The 17,787-nt window shown below is 38.7% G+C and overlaps 1 long non-coding RNA gene across 2 annotated transcripts in view; it reads left to right on the plus strand.

The window, feature by feature from the left end:
- Positions 1-1,329: 1,329 nt before the first annotated feature.
- The window catches only part of LOC144615641 (uncharacterized), a 35,990-nt gene continuing 19,532 nt past the window's right edge, over positions 1,330-17,787 (plus strand). For both annotated transcript variants that reach the window (XR_013554009.2, XR_013554010.2), the window contains exon 1: positions 1,330-1,455. This is a non-coding gene — a long non-coding RNA (uncharacterized LOC144615641). The remainder of the gene's footprint in view (positions 1,456-17,787) is intronic.

Raw genomic sequence — 17,787 nt, forward strand, 5'->3', positions numbered from 1 at the left:
ACGAACTGTGAGATCATGACCTGAGCCGAAGTCGACGCTCAACCAACTGAGCCACCCAGGCGCCCCACAAAGCTCTGTATTTAAATCTCTTTCCATTGGTATGGTGAGCCTCTGTGGTGATTTTTGGATGATCTAGCTGTCAAGTATTGTATTAGTATTAGTAACCATTCTTTTGAACAATTATACAATGAATAATCTTTCCCAGTGATAAGCTGATACAGTAAGTTATAAAAGAAACTAATAAGATGAGTTAACTGCAAAAACCCCCTGTCCTCCCCAATCTAGAAAATGTGATGGGAAGTAAGTGCATTCACCAGACTCATCTTGCGAAAGGGATATTTGCAGTGTGCTGGCTTTACTTAGTTACCTCCTCATTTCAGAGTTCAGCCACACAAGGGAAGATGAAAATGAGAATGCCAGGAAACTTGCATCCATCCCCCTTTTCTATGACTATGCCGGCTGCCAAAGTGCTGACCAAAGTTGAAAGGTCAGCAGTCATCTGTGGCAGATGTGCTTCATCCTGATAAACACTTGGTTGCTGGAAACAGTTCTGTTCGCAGATAGCTTATAATTCAGTTGAGGAATGGAAGTGTGAGGGAGCTTTACTGCTGGGAATCTTATTTCATATCTGAGAGCAATTAACCAGCTGATAAACAGGCTTTTGTTTTCCATCTGAATGGCCAATGTCCATTCATTTGGGACAGTATCTTGTCAAATGGGCAACAATAACAATAAAGTTTATGTATCTTGGCTCTTTTCTCCTCTAAAACCTGTAGTAACCTGCTGCGTTGGAATTAAGAACCTGAACTGAGCATGCAAAATAATTATCTTCCAGAATCCACCTGATGGTATGGAAGGTTACCTTCTTGTTTTGAACTGGAAATAGGGATGAAAAGTATCCTTTCATTTCAGTGGCTCTTTATTTTTGTATAATCAGAACGTGCCTCACAAGCTGTAGCATTCTATATTCCACATGTTTATATAGCTTAAACACAAAGTAAGATATACGCTACCACATTTCAGAAGATGTTCTAAATTTTAAGAAGCATATGACAGTGTCTTACTCTCTGAACTACCTTATAGCCATTTTCTAACCACTTACTGTTGGTTATGCTGAGTATTTTTGTAATGACTTAATATTTTACCACAAACTATAAATTTTGCATGTTCCTTTTTTTTTTTTAGTTTTGACCCACACATTTTCTAGTGTGTCACAGTCATCTCTTCTTTTTCTAAGTAATAAGGTCATTTGTTCCAGTTGGGCTTGATGTAATATTTTCATAAACGAAGGTGACTCATGATTGCATTGTTTTATCTTTTCCACAGCAGTGATTGAAAAGAAAAGCCACCTATATCCTCTTGCTAAATTTCCCTTGAGAAGAATGAGTAAAGTGAGCTGTGTAGCCTCAGAACCATGGAAGAGATTTCCTGTGTAATGTTCACAGCTTTGGCAAGGTAATTATTATGACCCCACAACTTCTGATAAAATTTCTGGAAAAATGGAAATTACAATGCTAGCTCTGATGTGCTGACTCAGATACAGCCAGATCAGTTTAAGAGGGCAAAACAATATAGATTTTCATTTATTCCTCAACTGATATTTCTTGAGCACTACTATGTGCTCTTTGCTCAAGGATGGAGATATGATTAATATGTGGCCTCAGTGCCCAAAGACTTAATAATCGAGCATCTTTGGTTGTGCTGGTTACAGTAGTGATAGGTAGTGGGTGATGACTGGTGATAATTTTGGTTTGTGCTGGGGAAGAATTATTGGGAAGAAAATATATCACCTGGGACCTGGATCCCAGGAAAATATATCACCTGGAAAATCTACACTAGTTCAATTTCTCACTCCATTTATTACCACAGATTTGCTTAAATGTGATATTGATAATTATTGATTCCTATCACTCTTAAATCTCATGTGCATTTTAATAAGCAGCAAAGTTCTCAAAAGATTTCAAAAGCCAGATATAGAACGGTGAAATCAAAGTTTAATCAAATGTAGGAGACTTTTCTCAGCTCCTACTCTTTCTGGGAAAGTGCTTCATGCTTTATAAGCAATGTGCTCATTAGCATAAATCATATAATTTTCTTGTGGGGATGGCACATGCATATATATATATATATATATATATATGCATGTATCTAAATAATATGCAATATACATATATACCCACAATGCTCTTGCATATTCCTAGACATATCGGTGTGAATCAATGTGGTATAGACCATACATAAAAGGTGATACTTCAATTCTAAAAGGTCACTGTGGAGTAGGGTTAGTCATAGAGAAAGGTCAGTATTAAATTGAACATAAAAGGAAGTATTGTACCTGTTGTAGTAAAAAAGGAAGAAGAAGATGTGCATGCTCTCAATAATGAAAATAGAGAAAGGGAAGAGAAATAATAGAGGACTTCATTTGGTGAATAATTTTAGGAAATGTAGTATCAGCCCAGCCCTTTCATTTCAGTCAGAGAATTGGTGTATGGCACTATTTTCTTTAGGCTGAAATCTCTATGATGAAGAATGACTGCTCTGACTATGAATTTATTTTCCAGTAACAATTACCTTTATAGTATCAGTGACTCTTGACTTCTTGTTTAGCAGTTCTACAGTTTTCCTGTTAACTGTATTTGTTGTATTTGGTAAATAGCTGTTATGTACCAAGAAGTATTTGTGGACTTTTATGTGACTAGCCCTGGGCCAGGTTTTACAGAGCAGAGCAGAAATATAAGACATGACTGTTTCCAGGAAGGCTATTCTAATGTTATCGGGTAGCCTACTCTCTGGCAATATGTTTGAAAATACAATGATTAGTAAGATGAAAAGGGATATGCTATCGGAAGACCCAGCTTGTATCTAAGGGTTTTTTTAAAAACTGGAGGAAAATATAGTACCAGCAAGTATGAGCCCCTGCTTTTCTAACCTGTGTCTTTGGTTGCTCTGCACTTTAAAATGCCTTCTACCAAATTTTAAAGATCATCTCTAGAGGGGCGCCTGGGTGGCTCAGTTGGTCAAGCGGCCAACTTTGGCTCAGGTCATGATCTCATGGTTCATGAATTTGAGTTCCCCATTGGGTTCGTTGTCAGTGCAGAGCCACTTTGGATCCTCTATCCGCCCCCCTCTCTGTCCCTCCCCTGCTCAAAATCTGTCTCTCTCCCTCTTAAAAATAAATAAACATTAAAAAAAAAGGTAGAATAGAGGCTAGGACCTACAGGATCCAGGAGTGTCATTCAGGCCAGGTACCCTGAGTTCAGATCACAATATTTCTTTCATGGGATCACATGAGATTGAACAACAGAACAGTGCTGACCTATAGGTTTTGGGTGAATCTTACTCACTTTGGACATAGGATGAGTTCAGGGCTCTAGGCTCCTGATAGTCCATCTGTGACCCTTAGATCTGAGCTGTATATGTGGGCCACAGAGTCAGTTCTCACCTGTCCACGTTTAGAACAGGTGTCTCCTCTGATCTGCAGCACCAGATGGTGTCTGGGTGGCAGCAAGCACCCTTTACTTTGTTGTAGTCCAGGAAAGTTACCCTACTCCTTTTGCCTCAGGCTTTGTACTGGGTGTCAGACACATCTCTGGGACTGGCTGTGCCTGTCTCCTTGGAGAGTTTTCCAGAACATTGTTTCTCACTGCCAAATAGCCCTTCTGATCAAAGTTCACTCTTGCCTGTGATTGATGCGGTGACATATTTCCTGGGTTAGCCGTAAGCCTTGTTGGAAACGGGGGGGACACTTCTTAGATGAATAGGACCATTCTTCTTGCTCAGCTCATGGGGCTCTTACCAATTCTCCCCACTGGTGGCAGCATGTGGAGGGCAACAATGGAAGGTATTACATTCTACAAATGCAATGATTTTGGTTAGAGATTTTGAAGGAAGACACATTTAGAAGATGTGTTATCCTATGTTTAAAGTATAAAATTCTGTCTGGTAAGATTAAAATGATAGACGAATGATAACTCATGCTTTGCTGCATACGAGGGATAAGACTTGCATTTATGTGTGGTCATCGTTAATGAAGTGCAGCTAAAACCTTTGATGGCACAGTGAAGCCATTAGGTGATGCAGTGTCATGAGTGATGATATAACCAAATAAATGCAGCGAGGGAACTTCAGTAGCAGAAAGATCTATCTTGTTTCGATACAAGTACATTCTGAAGAGCTATGGCTTTATGTATAATAATGGCATTACTACTTTTTTCATGTAGTGTGAGGCATGAAATTATTTAAAAAATGACCTATTAGACGATAAATAACATGAAGAGATCGTTCCTTAACGTGCATAGGAAGAAATGATACCTGGAAACTAAGATGAATCTTCATATCTATTGATTGGACAACAAATGTGTAACTACTTCTTCTTTACCCATTATTCTAAGTCTTTATTTCTACCTCATACAGACCCATACATTTGGTAACACTTTTTAAATCTAATTGTTTATATAGACAGAGACCCTACAAAAGTATTTGTCCAGAGCACCTCACAACTAGGAATGGACTTGGATACACATATCAAAGGAAAACATAGACTTTGTCAAAAATAGTGTTTTTTTCTTAAGTTTTTGATTTATTTTGAGAGAGAGAGAGAGAGGGAGGGAGAGAGCAAGTGAGGTAGGGGCAGAGAGAAGGAGAGAGAGAGAGTCTGAAGCAGGACAGCACTGACAGTGCAGAGCCCTATGCAGAGCTCAAACTCACAAACTGTGAGATCAGAACCTGAGCCTAAATCAAGAGTCAGATGTCTAACTGCGCCCAGGTGCCCCAAGAATAGTTTTGAAGAAGTTCTCAACTTCGTCGTTCTTAGTTTCCTCAGAAGAGAGTCACTGTTTTCCTAACACTGCACTTTTGTTTCTTATACCAACTGACTCTTGGCTTAGAATGGCATTTTCTGCCAGATGAACACCCATACTAATAGTCTTCTTTTAAAAAACAACAAACACGCAAAAGTCAGTGTTTTACCATACCATCTACAATGAATACAAAGTCAGCCCTGTTGAACAACCCAAATTTATGGGGAAGTTAGTGAGGCCTGTTCTGGTTCAGTCTCCATTGTTTATTTCATATTTAGGATCCCATAAAATCCACATCCTGCAAAGAAAAATTTGGGTGAACTAGAGCATTCCAGTAAGCATATTTGGTATAATTTTCCCCAGTTTATGAGTAAAAAAAGAGATAGGAAAATAGATGCCATATACCTCAAATTCTCAGCATGATTTTAATTCAGTAGTATATATTGCACAACTACATCTGTAGCATAGTCAGTGATAAATGTTGTTAACGGTGCTCTGGACTGTTGGGCCACGAAACATCAAGGAATAATGATATTGTTTATATTATATGTTTAATATAAGAGAGCATATGAATAGAGTTTTAAAAAATTTAGAAAGAGACTTAAACTTCAAGGGAGTCATTCAAACCTTGAATACCTATACCATTGTTCTTTGGCTAATCAAAGTTGTCCTTAGGGGAGGAGCTACTGTTGCCAACATAGGGTAACCTGCAAACATATCCATATAACCACAAGGTAGAAGACATATTTCAGAAATTCAGAATAGTCCTTGGTAACTCACTGGGTGCTCCCTGCTATATATTTAGATATATTTTTAAATTGTTCACACTTGTGGAGTATACACATTGATCGTGTCCCTGTGACAGAATTTACTGTAGAAAGTGCAACTTTTCTTTGACTATCACATCTATTGCTTTAATTAATGCTTTATTTCTTACAAACATTAGGTTTTAATTTTTTATTATGGAAATATAATTGACATACAATGTTATATTAGTTTTAGGTGCACAACAGACTGATTTGACAGTGAATACATTACTTAGTGCTCACCATTGTAAGAGTAGTCACAGTCTGCTATCAAACAGTATGTTAGAATGTTTTTGACTATATTCTCTATGTTGTACTTTTTGTCTCCCTGACTTATTTGTTTTATAACTGGAAGTTTGTACCTCTTAATCCCCTTTCATCTATTCTGTCCACCCCTCTCCACCTCCTCTCTGGCAACCACCAGTTTCTTCTCTGTATTCAAGAGTATGTTTTTTGATTGTTTTTTAAGATTTCACATATAAGTGAAATCATATGATATTGGTCTTTCTCTGTCTTACTTATTTCACTTAGCACAATACCCTCTAGGTCCATGATGTTGTTGCAAATGGCAAGATTTCATTCTTTTTGTGGCTGAGTAATATTTCATGGTGTGTATATGTATATATACATACATATATGTACACACATGTACATATATATATATATATATATATGTATCTTCTTTATTCATTCATCTATCGATGGACATTTAGGTTACTTTCTTATCTTGGCTATTATAAATAATGCTGCAATAAATATAGGAGTGCATATATCTTTTCGAATTACTGTTTTTAGATTCTTCGGGTAAATAACCAGGAATGGAATTACTGGATCACACGGTATTTCTGTTTTTAGTTTCTTGAGGAACTTCCATAGTGTTTTCCACTGTGATTACTCCAATTTACATTCTCACCAACAGTGAGCAAGAGTTTCCTTTTCTCCATCTCCTCATCAACACTCATTATTTCTTGCCTGTTTGATATTAGCCATTCTGACTGGTGTGAGGTGGTATCTTACTGTGGTTTTGATTTACATTTGCCTGATGATGAGTGATGCTGAGCATCTTTTCATGTTTCTGTTGGCTATCTGTATGTTTTCTTTGGAAAAATGTCTATTCATGTCTTCTGCCCATTTTTCAATCAGATTGTTTATTTTTTGGTGTTGAGTTGTGTAAGTTCTTTATATATTTTGGATATTAATCCCTTATCAGATATATCATTCACAAATATCCTCTTCCACTCACTAGGTTGCCTTTTTGTTTTGTTGATGGATCCCCTTGTTGTGTATAAGCTTTTATTTTGTTACAGTCTCAGTAGTTCATTTTTATTTTTATTTCCCTTGCCTGAAGAGACATATCTATAAATATGTTGCTAAGGCTAATGTCCAAGGGATTACTATTTTCTCTTTTAGGAGTTTTACAGTTTCAGGTCTCATATTGAGGTCTTTAATCCATTTTGCGTTTGTGTATGTGTATGGTGTAAGAAAGTGGTCCAGTTTCATTCTTTTGCCTATAGCTGTCCAATTTTCCCAGCACCATTTATTGGAAAGACTGTCTTTTCCTTATTGTATATTTTTGCCTCTTTTTCATGGATTAATTGACCATGTAGGCATGGGTTGATTTCTTGGCTCTCCATCTTGTTTCATTCATCTACATGTGTCTATTTTGGTGCCAGTACCATACCGTTGTTGTGTTGTGTTTGTTTGCTATAGCTTTCTAGTATATTTTGAAATTTGGGATTGTGATGCTTCCAGCTTTGCTATTTTTTCTCAAGATTGCTTTGACTATTTGGGGTCTGGTGGTTCCATACAAATTTTAGTATTATGTGTTCCAATTCTGTGAAAAATGCTATTGGTATTTTGATAGGGATTGCATTGAATGTGTAGATTGCATTGAATCTGGAGGGGGTAGGGACTCCAGCCCTACCCAGACAAGGTTGGGGACAGACGAGACCCAGGAATGCCAACTGATTGTCCTTCAGGCTGTCCTCTGCCCTGGGAACCACCGGGACGAGGCTGCTTGGGGGTGCTGCTGCCCTTCTTGGAGGTGGTGGGCTTCTTGCTCTGCCAGAGGTGGCCCTGGATGGTGAAGGCGTCTACACTCATGGACATGGTCTTGGCAGAGATCTGGGTAAAGCGCTTGCGGTCCGAGTTGTACTTGTAGATGCCCTCGACCATGGCGGGCGTGACTGTGCGGGGGCCATAGCCGGCCAGCCTCGTCAGCTCCTCTGTCTCCCCGGACAGCGTGTAGAGGGCCCGGAACTGGCAGTTCGAGTCACGGAAGAGGATCAGGAAGTGATTGGCCTTGCTCTTCTCAGGAACAAGGGGCTACAGATTTGGGGAGTATGGGCATTTTAATAATATTAAAATCTACAGATTTGGGGAGTATGGGCATTTTAATAATATTATTTCTTCCAATGACATGACCTAAGTATATCTTTCCAGGGTTTGCTGTGTCATCTTCATTTCTTTCATCAGTGTCTTATAACTTTTAGAGTATAGGTTTTTCACCTCCTTGGTTAAATTTATTCCTAGGTATTTTATTCTTTTTGGTACAACTGTCAATGGGATTTTCTTAATTTTTCTTTCTGCTATTTTGGTAAGTACACGAAATACAACAAATTTCTGAATATTAATTTTGTATTCTGCAACTTAACTGAATTTATTTATTAGTTCTAGTAGTTTTTGGTGGAGTCTTTTGGGTTTTCTATATATAGTGTCAGGTCATCTGCAAATAGTGACAGTTTTCCTACTTCCTTACCAATTTTGGTGACTTTGTTTCTTTTTCTTAATGATTACTGCAGCTAGGACTTTTAATACTGTAGTGAAAAAAAAATCCTTATCATTTTTCCTGACCTTAGAGGAAAAGCTTTTAGTCTTTCACCATTGTGTATGATATTAACTGTGGTATTTCATATATAGCCCTTATTATGTTGAGGTATGTTCCCACTTACTTTGTTGAGAGTTTTTATCATGAATGGATGTTATGTTTTGTCAAATACTTTTTGTGCATATGTTGAGATGATCATATGATTTTTATTCTTTCTCTTGTTAATGTGATGCATCAGATCGATTGATTTGCCAGAGGCAACTACCCTTGCATCCTTGCAATCAATCCCCGTTGATTGTAGTAAATGATCCTTTTAATGTTTTTAATGTATTGTTGAATGTGGTTTACTAGTATTTTGTTGATGATTTTTGCTGATTTTTGCATCTATCTTTATCAAGGATTATTGGCCTGTAGTTTTCTTTTCTTTTCTTTTCTTTTCTTTTCTTTTCTTTTCTTTCTTTGTGTGTGTGTGTGTGTGTGTGTGTGTGTGTGTCTTTGTAAGTTTGGTTTCATGATGATGAATTCTTTTAACTTTTGTCTGTCAGGGAAATTTTATATTTGCTTCAATTCTGAATAATAACCTTGTCAGGTAAAGTATTCTTTGTTGTAAGTTTTTTCTATTTAATGCTTTGAACATGTCATGCCACTCCCTTCTGGCCTGCGAAGTTTCTGCTGAAAAATCCGCTGATAGCCTCAGGGGTTTCCCTTGTATGTAACTATTTTATTTTCCCTTGCTGCTTTTAAAATTCTCTTTTTATTGGGGCCTCTGGGTGGCTCAGTTGGTTAAGTATCTGACTTCGGCTCAGGTCATGATCTCGTGGTTTGTGAGTTCAAGCCCTGTGTCGGGCTCTGTGCTGACAGCCTAGAGCCTGGAACTTACTTTGGATTCTGTGTTTCCCTCTCCCTCTGTTCCTCCCCTGCTCGCAATCTGTCTCTCTCTCTCTCAAAAATAAAGATTTAAAAAATTAAAATTCTCTTTTTATCATTGCATTTTACCATTTTAGTTATTATATTTATTGATATGGACCTCCTTGGATTCTTGTTAGAGGCTCTTTGTACTTCCTGGACCTGGATGTGTGTTCCTTTCCAAAGATTAGGGAAGTTTTCAGCTACTATTTCTTCAAATACACTTTCTGTCCCTTATCTCTCTTTTCTATGTCCAGGATCCCTAAAATGTGAATGTTATTATGGTTGATAATGTCACAGAGTTCCCTTAACCTATTCCTGTTTTTGTTTTTTTTTTAATTCTTTTTTCTTTGCGCTGCTCAGCTTTTGCTTTTTATTTTTCTGTCTTCTAGCTCACTGATCTATTCTGCCCCCTCAAATATGTTGTTTATTCCCTTTGGTATATTTTTCATTTCAGATGACTTCTTAAGCTCTGATTTTTTTTTTAAGTAGGCTCCATGCCCAGTGCAGAGCCCAAAGTGGGGCCTGAACTCACAACACTGAGATCATGACCTGAACTGAGATCAAAAGTCAGATGCTAAACTGACTAAGCCACCCAGGCACCCCTGACTTGTTCTTTTTTATATTTCTGTTTCTTTTTGAAGTTCTTACTGAGTTCATCCATTCTTTTCTAAAATCAAGTGAATATCTTTATGACCATTACTTTGAATTTTTTTATCAAGCATATTATTTATGTTTGCTTCATTTAACTCTTTCTCTTCTTTCATTTTTAACTCTTGGCTTCCACAAGTGTCTGGCTATCTAGGCTGGGGGAAGACAAGAGAAATGGTGCCCCACCAGCACTTTCATTCCTGGAGGAATCTCCTGTATATCCTTGCCCCTTTGGCACATTTTCTAAGATTAGTTAATAAATCTTCGGGTATACCCCAGGTGCTTTCCACACTGTTGCTTCTGTGCTATGTCTCAGGCCATTATTTAGTATTCTGGCTCTTTAAGGGCAGGGATTTGGTATCCTATCACCCTCTGACTCTCTGAGTTTAGCTTCCTGCTTCTTAAATGATTTTCTTCTTTTTTTAAAAAAAAGTATTTATTTTTGAGAGAGAGAGTACAAGTGGGGAGGGGTAGAGAGAGAGAGAGAAGGAAACACAGAATCTGAAGCAGGCTCCAGGCTCTCATCAGCACCGAGTTCGATGCGGGGCTCAAATCCATGAACTGTGAGATCATGACCTAAGCCGAAGTTAGAGGTTTAATTGACTGAGACACCCAGGCGCCCCTAAATGATTTTCAATGCCAAATGTTATGGGAACTTGTTTTCCCAAGGTGGGTCCCTAGTGCCAGTGTTGCCCTGTCAGGTCTGATCCTCTCACTTCTTCATGCTTGTGATGTCCCTCCCATTTGTAGTTAATCATGCTGGGGTTTGGTTCCCAATGGTGTTTCTGCACATCCTTTCCTTTTCAGTGTGGTCTTCTCTCTATTATTGGCTGTGAAGGATCTGTTCTGCCAGTCTTCAGGTTGTTTTCAGAGTTAGTTATATACATGTAATTGTTTCTCTGTGTCCAGGGGGCAAGGTGAGCTCAGGATATTCCCACTGCATCATCTTCCTGCTTTGCCCAGATTTTAAATTTTATTGTCCTAAGTATTTAAAAGAGTCTTTTCCCCCAAATTATTTAGACACAATTAAAACTCTGCCACGAGGAGCAATCATAATCTAGGATATTACTGACCTACACATTTAAAACTGTATGTTTTCTCCATGTTTTATGATCATGGCTTAATAGTCAACAAATGAACACCATAATAGTGGGAAGAAACCAAAAACTTCCTAGTAATAACTCTAAATTTAAGATTAATTTCTTATGATAATTATTTTTTCAATTTGCTCAGGAAATCTTATAAAGCTTCCTTTATAAATCTTATAAAGCTTCCTTGCTTTCCTTTACTTCCTATTTGTAACTTTTCTTATTTGAAAAATAAAACTATAAATTATTTGTGATGATTTCAGTTGAGTACATTTCACATGTCTTAATGGTAATTTAAATAATTTAAAATAAAACCGTGGATAAAATAAATGTTTCAGTCTAATGTATCTTCCATCATAATGTAAAGAATTTTATAGGCACCCAACTGTCCCACTGATTATTTATAATTTTTAAAGGACCACTTTATACATTTTAATTTTTGTGTCATAAGCTACATAAAGATGGGTAGACTATTGTAATATGAACAAGAAAAATTCTCCAATTATACTTGATTCTTACAGTCATCAAAAAGTGTTTGCTTTCAAAAGAATTCTACTTCCAGCTTGCTTGCCTTGGGGAATGTCAATTAAATCCAAATTATTTTATGATAGAGATTTTGCCATTTTTAGAGACAGGGTAAGTGAACTAGAAATGACAAAAATCAAATGAGAAATGAAAAAATACAGTTTGATATTTACCTGTAAATTGCTTATCTTACAATTAAGCATTGGTTTACCCTTGCCAAATGTCCCCATTTGCGGGTGCCTATTAAAAAATAAGCTATTTTCGGGAGAGTGCCGGAAGATGGCGGCGTAGGAGGACGCTGGGCTCACAGCGCGTCCTGCCGATCACTTAGATTCCACCTACACCTGCCTAAAGAACCCAGAAAACCGCCAGAGGATTAGCAGAACGGAGTCTCCGGAGCCAAGCGCAGACGAGAGGCCCACAGAAGAGGGTAGGAAGGGCGGAGAGGCGGTGCGCGCTCCACGGACCGGCGGGAGGGAGCCGGGGCGGAGGGGCGGCTCGCCGGCCAAGCGGAGCCCCCGAGTCTGGCTGGCAAAAGCGGAGGGGCCGGACAGACTGTGTTCCGACAGCAAACGCGACTTAGCGTCTGGGAGGTCATAAGTTAACAGCTCTGCGCGGAAAGCGGGAAGGCTGGAGGACAAAGGGAGGGAGAGCGGCTGAGCCCCCGGACGGCAGAGCTCAGCTTGGCGGGGAACAAAGGCGCCAGCGCCATCTCCCCCGCCCATCCCCCAGCCAAAATCCCAAAGGGAACCAGTTCCTGCCAGGGAACTTGCTCGCTCCGCGCAAACACCCAACTCTGTGCTTCTGCGGAGCCAAACCTCCGGCAGCGGATCTGACTCCCTCCCGCTGCCACAGGGCCCCTCCTGAAGTGGATCACCTAAGGAGAAGCGAGCTAAGCCTGCCCCTCCAGCCCCCGTGCACCTTGCCTACCCACCCCAGCTAATACGCCAGATCCCCAGCAACACAAGCCTGGCAGTGTGCAAGTAGCCCAGACGGGACACGCCACCCCACAGTGAATCCCGCCCCTAGGAGAGGGGAAGAGAAGGCACACACCAGTCTGACTCTGGCCCCAGCAGTGGGCTGGGGGCAGACATCGGGTCAGACTGCGGCCCCGCCCACTAACTCCAGTTATACACCACAGCACAGGGGAAGTGCACTGCAGGTCCTCACCACGCCAGGGACTCTCCAAAATGACCAAACGGAAGAATTCCCCTCAGAAGAATCTCCAGGAAATAACAACAGCTAATGAACTGATCAAAAAGGATTTAAATAATATAACAGAAAGTGAATTTAGAATAATAGTCATAAAATTAATCGCTGGGCTTGAAAACAGTATACAGGACAGCAGAGAATCTCTTGCCACAAAGATCGAGGGACTAAGGAACAGTCACGAGGAGTTGAAAAACGCTTTAAACGAAATGCAAAACAAAATGGAATCCACGATGGCTCGGCTTGAAGAGGCAGAGGAGAGAATAGGTGAACTAGAAGATAAAGTTATGGAGAAAGAGGAAGCTGAAAGAAAGAGAGATAAAAAAATCCAGGAGTATGAGGGGAAAATTAGAGAACTAAGTGATACACTAAAAAAAAATAATATACGCATAATTGGTATCCCAGAGGAGGAAGAGAGAGGGAAGGGTGCTGAAGGGGTACTTGAACAAATTATAGCTGAGAACTTCCCTGAACTGGGGAAGGAAAAAGGCATTGAAATCCAAGAGGCACAGAGAACTCCCTTCAGACGTAACTTGAATCGATCTTCTGCACGACATATCATAGTGAAACTGGCAATATACAAGGATAAAGAGAAAATTCTGAAAGCAGCAAGGGATAAACGTGCCCTCACATATAAAGGGAGACCTATAAGACTCGTGACTGATCTCTCCTTTGAAACTTGGCAGGCCAGAAAGGCTTGGCACGATATCTACAGTGTGCTAAACAGAAAAAATATGCAGCCGAGAATCCTTTATCCAGCAAGTCTGTCATTTAGAATAGAAGGAGAGATAAAGGTCTTCCCAAACAAACAAAAACTGAAGGAATTTGTCACCACGAAACCAGCCCTACAAGAGATCCTAAGGGGGATCCTGTGAGACAAAGTACCAGAGACATCACTACAAGCATAAAACATACAGACATCACAATGACTCTAAACCCATATCTTTCTATAATAACACTGAATGTAAATGGATTAAATGCGCCAACTAAAAGACATAGGGTATCAGAATGGATAAAAAAACAAGACCCATCTATTTGCTGTCTACAAGAGACTCATTTTAGATCTGAGGACACCTTTAGATTGAGAGTGAGGGGATGGAGAACTATTTATCATGCTCCTGGAAGCCAAAAGAAAGCTGGAGTAGCCATACTTATATCAGACAAACTAGACTTTAAATTAAAGGCTGTAACAAGAGATGAAGAAGGGCATTATATAATAATCACAGGGTCTATCCACCAGGAAGAGCTAACTATTATAAATGTCTATGCGCCAAATACCCGAGCCCCCAGATATATAAAACAATTACTCATAAACATAAGCAACCTCATTGATAAGAATGTGGTCATTGCAGGGGACTTTAACACCCCACTTACAGAAATGGATAGATCATCTAGACACACAGTCAATAAAGAAACAAGGGCCCTGAATGATACATTGGATCAGATGGACTTGACAGATATATTTAGAACTCTGCATCCCAAAGCAACAGAATATACTTTCTTCTCGAGTGCACATGGAACATTCTCCAAGATAGATCATATACTGGGTCACAAAACAGCCCTTCATAAGTTTACAAGAATTGAAATTATACCATGCATACTTTCAGACCACAATGCTATGAAGCTTGAAATCAACCACAGGAAAAAGTCTGGAAAACCTCCAAAAGCATGGAGGTTAAAGAACACCCTACTAACGAATGAGTGGGTCAACCAGGCAATTAGAGAAGAAATTAAAACATATATGGAAACAAACGAAAATGAAAATACAACAATCCAAACGCTTTGGGATGCAGCGAAGGCAGTCCTGAGAGGAAAATACATTGCAATCCAGGCCTATCTCAAGAAACAAGAAAAATCCCAACTACAAAATCTAACAGCACACCTAAAGGAAATAGAAGCAGAACAGCAAAGGCAGCCTAAACCCAGCAGAAGAAGAGAAATAATAAAGATCAGAGCAGAAATAAACAATATAGAATCTAAAAAAACTGTAGAGCAGATCAACGAAACCAAGAGTTGGTTTTTTGAAAAAATAAACAAAATTGACAAACCTCTAGCCAGGCTTCTCAAAAAGAAAAGGGAGATGACCCAAATAGATAAAATCATGAATGAAAATGGAATGATTACAACCAATCCCTCAGAGATACAAACAATTATCAGGGAATACTATGAAAAATTATATGCCAGCAAATTGGACAACCTGGAAGAAATGGACAAATTCCTAAACACCCACACTCTTCCAAAACTCAATCAGGAGGAAATAGAAAGCTTGAACAGACCCATAACCAGCGAAGAAATTGAATCGGTTATCAAAAATCTCCCAACAAATAAGAGTCCAGGACCAGACGGCTTCCCAGGGGAGTTCTACCAGACATTTAAAGCAGAGATAATACCTATCCTTCTCAAGCTATTCCAAGAAATAGAAAGGGAAGGAAAACTTCCAGACTCATTCTATGAAGCCAGTATTACTTTGATTCCTAAACCAGACAGAGACCCAGTAAAAAAAGAGAACTACAGGCCAATATCCCTGATGAATATGGATGCAAAAATTCTTAATAAGATACTAGCAAATCGAATTCAACAGCATATAAAAAGAATTATTCACCATGATCAAGTGGGATTCATTCCTGGGATGCAGGGCTGGTTCAACATTCGCAAATCGATCAACGTGATACATCACATTAACAAAAAAAAAGAGAAGAACCATATGATCCTGTCAATCGATGCAGAAAAGGCCTTTGACAAAATCCAGCACCCTTTCTTAATAAAAACCCTTGAGAAAGTCGGGATAGAAGGAACATACTTAAAGATCATAAAGGCCATTTATGAAAAGCCCACAGCTAACATCATCCTCAACGGGGAAAAACTGAGAGCTTTTTCCCTGAGATCAGGAACACGACAGGGATGCCCACTGTCACCGCTGCTGTTTAATATAGTGCTGGAAGTTCTAGCATCAGCAATCAGACAACAAAAGGAAATCAAAGGCATCAAAATTGGCAAAGATGAAGTCAAGCTTTCGCTTTTTGCAGATGACATGATATTATACATGGAAAATCCGATAGACTCCACCAAAAGTCTGCTAGAACTGATACATGAATTCAGCAAAGTTGCAGGATACAAAATCAACGTGCAGAAATCAGTTGCATTCTTATACACTAACAATGAAGCAACAGAAAGACAAATGAAGAAACTGATCCCATTCACAATTGCACCAAGAAGCATAAAATACCTAGGAATAAATCTAACCAAAGATGTAAAAGATCTGTATGCTGAAAACTATAGAAAGCTTATGCAGGTAATTGAAGAAGATATAAAGAAATGGAAAGACATTCCCTGCTCATGGATTGGAAGAATAAATATTGTCAAAATGTCAATACTACCCAAAGCTATCTACACATTCAATGCAATCCCAATCAAAATTGCACCAGCATTCTTCTCGAAACTAGAACAAGCAATCCTAAAATTCATATGGAACCACAAAAGGCCCCGAATAGCCAAAGTAATTTTGAAGAAGAAAAAATAAGCTATTTTCATTTCCTGCTAGTACACAATTTAGTTTCTTTTAAATGCATGCTTATGCTCCGTGCTTTCAGAAGAGCTTTCTGTTATCTCTGGTATCTCATATTTAAAAAGAATCACTTTCAGTGTGTGTGGCCTGGTTCCTAACAGTCTATCGATTCATTGAATTTCCTGAATTTCAGAAAGTCACCAATTGATTCTTTATGCTGCCTGGCAGAGCAATTCTTAATTTTTGTCTGTTTCTTTCCAACATCAGTCTTAAGAAGAAAAGGTTTTCCTTATATCGCCTTGAAGGGTTTACTGAATCATATATCACCAAGAACATTTTAAAGCTTTATTTTGTCTGTTATTTAAAGTGGAAAATGCTGTCCCTTAAGACACTGGCACTCTGCCATTTGCCTCCAGAATATTTCATGGTTCACTGTCAGGACTGTTGCTTTTTCTAGAAGAACATATGGGCCATTTTGGAGAAGTTTTCTGTAACATTCAGATGCTGAACATATATCTATTTACGTTTGGTCTCCAACAAATAATTTTTCTGGAATTTTTATACCTTATGGATTCTTTGGAACTCACTGAAAAGTATATCAGAGGCTGATGACGCCAAAGAAGGCTTGTGAGTTGGAAGTAGAAGGGACTAAATTTAATTGAAGCAAAGTTTAGCATCATTGGAATGATTCCTGTAATTTCATTATTTTTCACTGGAATATTTCACCTTCCTCCTCTGCCTCCCCCTCTTTCTCTTCCTTTTTCTCCTCCTCTTACTTCTTCTTTTTTAGTGATTTCAAATAGTCAATATTAAATATTTAAAGTGAGGGAAATGTATCCTCCTGCGCTCTGTGATGTTGATAAATAAGTCACTGGAATGTAGTAAGAGTTAGCACACACTTGAGGATGATTGTGTCATTAAAATTGCATCCAGTCAATCTGGAGATACCTCACCTGAATTGTTCTGTAAACACTCTTCTCACTAAAACACCTGTTTAGTCTGATTGTGTATGTTTTGAGTCAAAGGAATCCAACAAATTACATTTAAAACAAGCAATTAAAACTAAAGTATGACTACAATCTGAATGGAGGCTCTAATTGCAATTCTAAGGAAGAATAGTCTCCTCTTTTGTACAATATATTGTATTGATGACTAAAACCAGGTGGATTTTAGTGGAAAGAGACTAATTCTTCATAGTACCGTCCTACCAGATTGTCTCTTTTTTGGTGATTTGGCGAACAAGTTATTGATTTGTTAAGTTATGGAGCTAGTTGGCTATAGCCAATCTGCAAATGGTACTCTGGCAATGAAGGAAGAATGAAGAAGTCAAAGAAAATAAAACAAAAGAATAATAATCATGTTCTAAATCTGGAAACCATTAATGGCTCCATAGTCAGGGACCTCAGCATAGAAAGTCTTTCACCTAAGCAAACATGGGGTCTTTCTAGACTGCAAGAATTGAGGAATTGAG

Source organism: Panthera onca, chromosome A1 (genome assembly GCF_046562875.1).
Source record: "Panthera onca isolate mPanOnc1 chromosome A1, mPanOnc1 haplotype 2, whole genome shotgun sequence".
NCBI classification, from domain to species: Eukaryota; Metazoa; Chordata; class Mammalia; order Carnivora; family Felidae; genus Panthera; species Panthera onca.